The sequence below is a fragment of the Oncorhynchus kisutch genome, linkage group LG30, assembly GCF_002021735.2.
Source record: "Oncorhynchus kisutch isolate 150728-3 linkage group LG30, Okis_V2, whole genome shotgun sequence".
NCBI lineage: Eukaryota > Metazoa > Chordata > Actinopteri > Salmoniformes > Salmonidae > Oncorhynchus > Oncorhynchus kisutch.
Genome location: NC_034203.2, coordinates 26,202,573 through 26,210,072, shown reverse-complemented (window position 1 = coordinate 26,210,072; position 7,500 = coordinate 26,202,573). Strand labels below are relative to the sequence as shown.

Sequence of the window (7,500 nt, the reverse complement as noted above, 5' to 3'; positions counted from 1 at the left end):
GAGGGTGGCTGTTGTCATTGTGTTTCTGGTTCAAGCCCAGGTAGGGGCGAGGAGAGGGATGGAAGCTATACTGTTACACTGGCAATACTAAAGTGCATATAAAAACATCCAGTAGTCGAAGGTTAATGAAATACAAATGGTATAGAGAGAAATAGTCCTATAATTCCTATAATAACTACAACCTAAAACGTCTTACCTGGGAATATTGAAGACTCATGTTAAAAGGAACCACCAGCTTTTATATGTTCTCATGTTCTGAGCAAGGAACTTAAACGTTAGCTTTCTTACATGGCACATATTGAACTTTTACTTTCTTCTCCAACACTTTGTTTTTGCATTATTTAAACCAAATTGAACATGTTTAATTATTTATTTGAGGCTAAATTGATTTTATTGATGTATTATATTAAGTTAAAATAAGTGTTAATTCAGTATTGTTGTAACTGTCATTATTACAAATACAATTTTTTTTAAACCGGCTTTTTTTGGTCCTCCAATAAAGCGGTATCGGAATCGGCGTTGAAAAATCATAATCGGTCGACCTCTACTCTGTACATTATGGCTGTATAGATTGCTCATGGGGGGTATGGTCACGTGATAGGGCCAGAGTAATCCTGCATGGCTTGGGTTTGAATCAGCCTCCTAAGCCCTAGCTCACTAGGTAGATCAGATGAACTAACACAGGGACAGGAGAAGAGAAGCAGCACAGCACAGAGAGAGGACTGAGAGGAGAGGAGGAGCCTTTCTAAGCACCAGGGCTTTTCTGTCCACAGCTCCAGCCTCTATTTACCCACTAAAGCCTATCTATAGCCAGGCTCTATATATCCCACCACCTGTTATACCCTCACTGTCTTGGACCTAAGATATCCCCCGACCATGGACGTTATACCCTGGTTTCACCCTAGTTTCAATCTGGTTTCACCCCTGGTTGCTCACATAATTGTTTGTGATTGTTTATATTAAAAATATGTAGTTAAGGTATGTTCCCATGTGGGTACATATAGTGGTGTAGGTTTAGGAATCTTTACTAGCAGATTGTTTGCACCTCTCTTTTGGATGGGATGCTCATTTTGCATCTAGCTAGATCTGTCTTCCCTATATCTGTCTTCCCAACTACTGAGGTCATGTAGGTTTATGGATATTTCCTGGTAGGTGGCTTAGCCTATTAGTGCAGTAGCTACACTACATGACCAAAGGTATGTGGACACCTGCTCATCCAACATCTCATTCCAAAGTCATGGGGGAATGCGGGGATGTGCTTCCAGGCACAAGAGCATTAGTGAGATCGGGCACTGATGTTGGGCGATTAGGACATGCTCGCAGTCGGCGTTCCAATTCATCTCAAAGGTGTTCGATAGGGTTGAGGTCAGGGCTCTGTGCAGGCCAGTCAAGATCTTTCACACCGATCTTGACAAACCATTTCTGTATGGACCTCGCTTTGTGCACGGGCCCATTGTCATGATGAAACAGGAAAGGTCCTACCCCAAACTGTTGCCACAAAGTTGGAAGCACAGAATCGTCTAGAATGTCATTGTATGCTGTCGCGTTAAAATGTCCCTTCACTGGAACTAAGGGACCTAGCCAAATCATGAAAAACAGCCCCAGACCATTTTTCCTCCTCCACCAAACTTTACAGTTGGCACAATGCATTGGGGAAGGTAGTATTTTCCTGGCATCTGCCCAACCCAGATTCAGCCGTTGGACTGCCAGATGGTGAAGTGTGATTCATCACCCCAGAGAACATGTTTCCATTGCTCCAGAGTCCTATGACGGTGAGCTTTACACCACTCCAGGCGACGCTTGTCATTGCGCATGGTGATCTTAGGCTTGTGTGTGGCTGCTCGGCCATGGAAATCCATTTCATGAAGCTCCGGACAAAAAGTTATTGGGCTGACGTTGTTTCCAGAGGCAGTTAGGAACTCACTGGTGAGTGTTGCAACCAAGGAGACGTTTTTATGCGTTACTCGCTTCAGCACTCGGCAGTGCCTTTCTGTGAGCTTATGTGGCCTACCACATCGCGGCTGAGCCGTTGTTGCACCTAGACGTTTCTACTGCACTATAACAGCACTTACAGTTGACTGGGGCAGCACTAGCAGGGCAGAAATTTGATGAAATGACCTGTTGGAAAGGTTGCATGCTATAACGGTGCCACGTTGAAAGTCGCTGAGCACTTCAGTAAGGACATTCTACTGCCAGTGTTTGCCTATGATTGCATGGCTTTGTGCTTGATTTTATACACCTGTCACCAACCGGTGTGGCTGAAATAGACAAATCCACTTATTTGTTTATTTAGTGTAGCTCTTCTGTTGTACAGTAGGAGGATGTTCTCTTTAACACTGTCTGGTCTCTCTGGTCTCTCTCTTTCCAACGACAAATGTGTTCTGGCTCTTACCCAACCCATCGGTTTCTGGACCAATCAGACAGCCCCGAATGTGTTCGCATTCGCTGAAGAGATGGGGAGGTACTCAAATCCAGACTCATTGCGGAGAAGAAACTAATGTCCGTGGGTGTGGCATAGTGTTTAGCCGGAGCAAGGAGTCTGGGTAGCCTGGAATTAATTCTCTCTTCTTTTCTTTTCTTTTTAAGGCTAAGTCCCAAATGGCACCCTAATCCCTATGTAATGCACTTTGTAGGGAATAGGGTGCCAATTGGGATGTAGACGGAGACTTACCTGTTAGTGAACAGTTGGCACGCACGTCCTTAACGCAGGTGGCTTAACTCTGTGGCTTGCTCCTTTGGCACAGTGTAATTGCCTAAGCTGTCTATTTGAAATGTGTGTGTAGGGGCCCGATGGAACAGAGGAAGTGAAGTGGAGTCTCAGAAGTTCTAATGAAAATGTATAACATCTGTTGTTTCTGCAGTCACACAGCTGTAAAGACCTAGTGAAATAGCTAGAGGCCTCAAATAGAGCCCAATACACTTGCTCTCCTCTGAAGTTTCAGAGGTTTCAGTGTTCCAAACTATTTTTGTGTCTATTTGATTTAGGTTACACTGTTCATTCTACCTAGTTGGGTCTGGGTAGTAAGCTGAGATTCGTTTTGGGCTTTGGAGGGTTGATGGTGTACGTTTTTGTATTTGTTCTTTCTGTTGTTCGATTCTTTAATCAATACTACTGTCTTCTCAGAAGTGAGGCTACGTGTCTCCCATCTCATTGGTTATGATTAGATAGATAAGACATAGTTTTTCCTTGACAGGTTATGTGGTCAAGAGAAGACTGTAGTCCCTGTGCCCAAGAACGACAAAGTAACCTGTCTAAATGACTATCGCCTATTGCAACTCGCATACTGCCCCAACAGATCCACAGATTACGCTATCTCTATTGCACTCCACACTGGCCTCTCCCACCTGGATATGAGGAACACACGTTGTCAGAGGAAGTGCCGAAAAACTGCCGAAGACCCCAGCCACCCAAAGCCAAGGACTGTTCACTCTGTTACCGCACGGCAAGCGGTACCAGAGCACCATGTCTTGGACCAAAAGGCTCCTTAACAGTTAACCCAATGAGTCCCACCGTATGGCTGGTGCATTTTGTACTTCTAACCCCTTTTAAACATGGTGTGTTTGAGCTACAGACTTCTGTTGTAGCTCAAACACACAATTTGTCTAGTTCTTCTGCATCCATAGATACCAACCATTAGTATGTTTGATTAACGGGGGCCGAACTAGAGCGATGTTTGTCAGGCACGGGCGGATCCCGAAGGAGAAAAACATGTTTTTCTCTAAGATGCTCACAACAGTTGTTAGAAGGTAAGGGCTTCTTCTAAATAGAAGATTATTGGTAATCCCAGGACATAGTGTCTATAATTCTGTAATAAGCTCACATAGCTGTTGTTAAACTCCAAACAGTTAACGCTGACTAGTTGGATATTCATTTCCCAGTGAGCAAAACATTTCTCTAATTATTCATATAAATTCCTTTTGATCAGGTTTTTGCTACGACTTACCTTTTTTTAAGTTACATTTGTCAATAAAACTCATGAATGCAACTGGTTTTGTCAAATGATTTTGTGTTCTACTGGTTGTCCTGAAAAGATCATGGTAAAACACTTCATTGTGAGTCGAAATATAAGTCAGATAAATGAAAAGCTGATTTTTGCTAGGATCTCGGGACTGATAATGTCTACCCGGACTATTTGCATTGACCCTTTTTTGCACTGTCTCACTGGACTCACTTACCCCCCCCCCCCCCCCCCCCCCACCCACACACACACACACACACACACTACCTATGCTCATACACACAAAACACACATACACATACATATTGACGCCACACATATTCACATTTATACACTCTTCACATACGCTGCTGCTACTCTGTTTATTATCTATCCTGATTGCCTAGTCACTTTTACCTCTACCTACACATGTACATATTACCTCAACTACCTCGTACCCCTGCACATTGACTGGGTACCCCTGGTATATAGCCTCGTTATTGTTGTCTATTATGCTACTATTTTCTATTTTTATTTGCTAATTGACTTAGTTTTTAAGTGCACTATTGGGAAAGGGCTTGTAGCAAGCATTTCACGGTCAAGTCTACACCAGTTGTGTTCGGCGCATGTGACAAATATAATGTGATTTGATTTATGATGAATTATGATTCCACATTATTTTCATCATTCATTATTGCTGTTTAGCTCATATTAAAACAGAGAATTTCCTTTTTTATGTTTATCTTTTAAGACATTATCTGACTTGAAAGAAATATGCCTCAGTGCCACTCAGCGATAACAAAGCGTGTGTAACCTGTAGGTACAATTATGGAAAGTAAAACCATATTTTACGCAGCTAACAAGCTCTCTCAATTAAATTAAATTCAAGGGGCTTTCTCTCTCTGTCTGTCTGTCTGTCTGTCTGTCTGTCTGTCTGTCTGTCTGTCTGTCTGTCTGTCTGTCTGTCTGTCTGTCTGTCTGTCTGTCTGTCTGTCTGTCTGTCTGTCTCGCTCTCTCGCTCTCTCGCTCTCTCACTCTCTCGCTCTCTCGCTCTCTCGCTCTCTCACTCTCTCACTCTCTCACTCTCTCACTCTCTCGCTCTCTCGCTCTCTCGCTCTCCCTCATTCAACACAAATAGACTTGAATGTTAGAAATAGAGCTTCCATCTCCAAGTTCTTTTTCTGAGTTTTTTTTGTTCACATGCTCTGCTCAGCCCACGATCACATCCCTTCCATGGAAAAACAATGGGAGCTGGGATATTGTATTGCCCCATAGCAGCCCAGCCCCCACCCCTAGTTCAGCTAGCTCACAGTGATGTCTGTGGTTCACAGATCCTTAATGATGGGTTAGACTTCCACCGCACCTTTCATCCCAGAACAGAGCACAGCTTCACATCATACCAGGCAGCCAGGCGGTGTGACTCACCAACAAACGTCTACAACATTGATCATATGATATGATGGAGTGGGGACTCTTGTGGTTCTGCGCTTAGAAGCATTTCCTTATTTAAGTTGGAATTGTACTGTACAGTACATCTTGCAATAAACTGTATGTTCACGTTAGTGTGTACTTCACACACAGTAGCCTACATTATACTACATTGATGATACTTGTTGGAGTGGGGACTGTTTTTATCTGTTTTCATTTAATTACATTTTATATCAAATCAAATCAAATGTTATTTGTCACATGCGCCGAATACAACAGGCATTACACCTTACAGTGAAATGCTTACTTACAAGCCCTTAACCAACAATGCAGTTTTAAGAAACGACCTAAAAAAAAGTACGAAATATATAAGAATTGTGTGCTGTGCAGAACATGATGCAATATACTGTATGTTCACATTAGTGTGTACATCACGCACAGTAGCCTACCGAATGTGCAGTACCCCTATAAATTAAGTACAACTTATAAATGTTTTATATAGCATACATAAAGGATTCATAAGCACTACATAAATGCTTCACAAATCATCTATAAGCATATGGGATACTCTACAAAGGGTGTATAAAGCGCGACCTGAAATCAAATTGTATTTATATAGCACGTTGATACAACACATGCATTTCAAGGTTCTTAACAAATGACATTTTAATTTATTTTACTGAATGAAAGGCATAAGGACTTAACAATTCTAACTGTAGAATGAATTGCAAAATGTGACACGTATGTTTATAGACCATTTATAGATTATGACATATGTATATTTAGAGACCATTTAGTATGACATATGCTTATAGATGATTTGTGAAGCATATATGTGGTGCTTATGAAGCCTTTATGTATGCTATATAAAGCCTTTATAATTTTTTTTAAGTGGGACCGGATAGGTCATAGTGTATTTGCACATTAGTGCATATTGTATATGGATACACAAGACCCAATTCAGATGCACAGATTTTCATACAGTATGTTAACATACAGCATGTTCCCTGAATGGCTTGCAGTGGTTCTTAATCCTGGTCCTGGGGACCCAAATGGGTGCACTACACACCTGATTCAAATCCTCAAAGCCTGATGATGAGTTGATCATTTGAATTAGCTGTGTAGTGCTTGGGAAAAAACAAAACGTGCACCCATTTGGATCCCCAGGACCAGGATTGAGATCCACTGGCTTAGGGGAATAGATATTAGATAGGGAGGGGTTGAATATGAGATAGAGGGCACCAGGCAATCTAACATCGTAGGTCTGGCATACTGCTCTGAATATTAGAAAGCTTATGTGTATACACAGTGGCCAGTTTATTAGGTACACCCACATAGTACCGGATCGGACCCCCCTTTGCCTCCAGAACTGCCTGAATTCTTTGGGGCATGGAAACGTTGCTGAATTGGTTTCAATTGAGCAACCATTACACCACTGCCAGCAGCCTGTACCGTTGACACCAGGCAGGATGGGGCCATGGACTCATGCTGCTTACGCCACATCCTGACTCTGCCATCTGCATGACACAACAGGAACCGGGATTTGTCGGACCAGGCAATGTTTTTCCACTCCTCAGTTGTCCAGTGTTGGTGATCGCATGCACACTGGAGCCACTTCTTGTTTTTAGCTGATAGGAGTGGAACCCGGTGTTGTCGTCTGCTGCAATAGCCCATCTGCGACAAGGATCGACGAGTTGTGCGTTCAGAGATGTTGTTCTGCACACCACTGTACCTTTCCGTTATTTGCCTGTTTGTGGCCTACCTGTTAGCTTACACAATTCTTGCAATTCTCCTTCAACCTCTCATCAAAGAGCTGTTTTCTCCAAAGGACGTCCGCTGGCTGGATGTTTTTTGTTTGTCGCACCATTCTCGGTAAAAGCTAGACACTGTCGTGTGTGAAAAGCCTAGGAGGCTGGCCGACTCTGAGATACTGGAACCGGCACACCTGGCACTGACAATCATACCACGCTCAAAGTTGCTTAAGTCACTCGTTTTGCCCATTACAACCTTCAATCGAACAGTAACTGAATGCCCCTATGCCTGTCTGCCTGCTTTATATAGCCCTCTTTCTCTACTCTCTCTCTCTCTCTCTCTCTCGCTCTCTCTCTCTCTCTCTCTCTCTCTCTCTCTCTAC

The 7,500-nt window shown here is 42.9% G+C and overlaps 1 protein-coding gene across 4 annotated transcripts in view; it reads left to right on the top strand.

Annotated features, from left to right (window-relative positions):
* Positions 1–7,500, top strand: part of LOC109875142 (adenylate cyclase type 1-like) — a 49,501-nt gene that overhangs the window by 24,140 nt on the left and 17,861 nt on the right. The gene's annotated exons all lie outside the window — the stretch shown is intronic.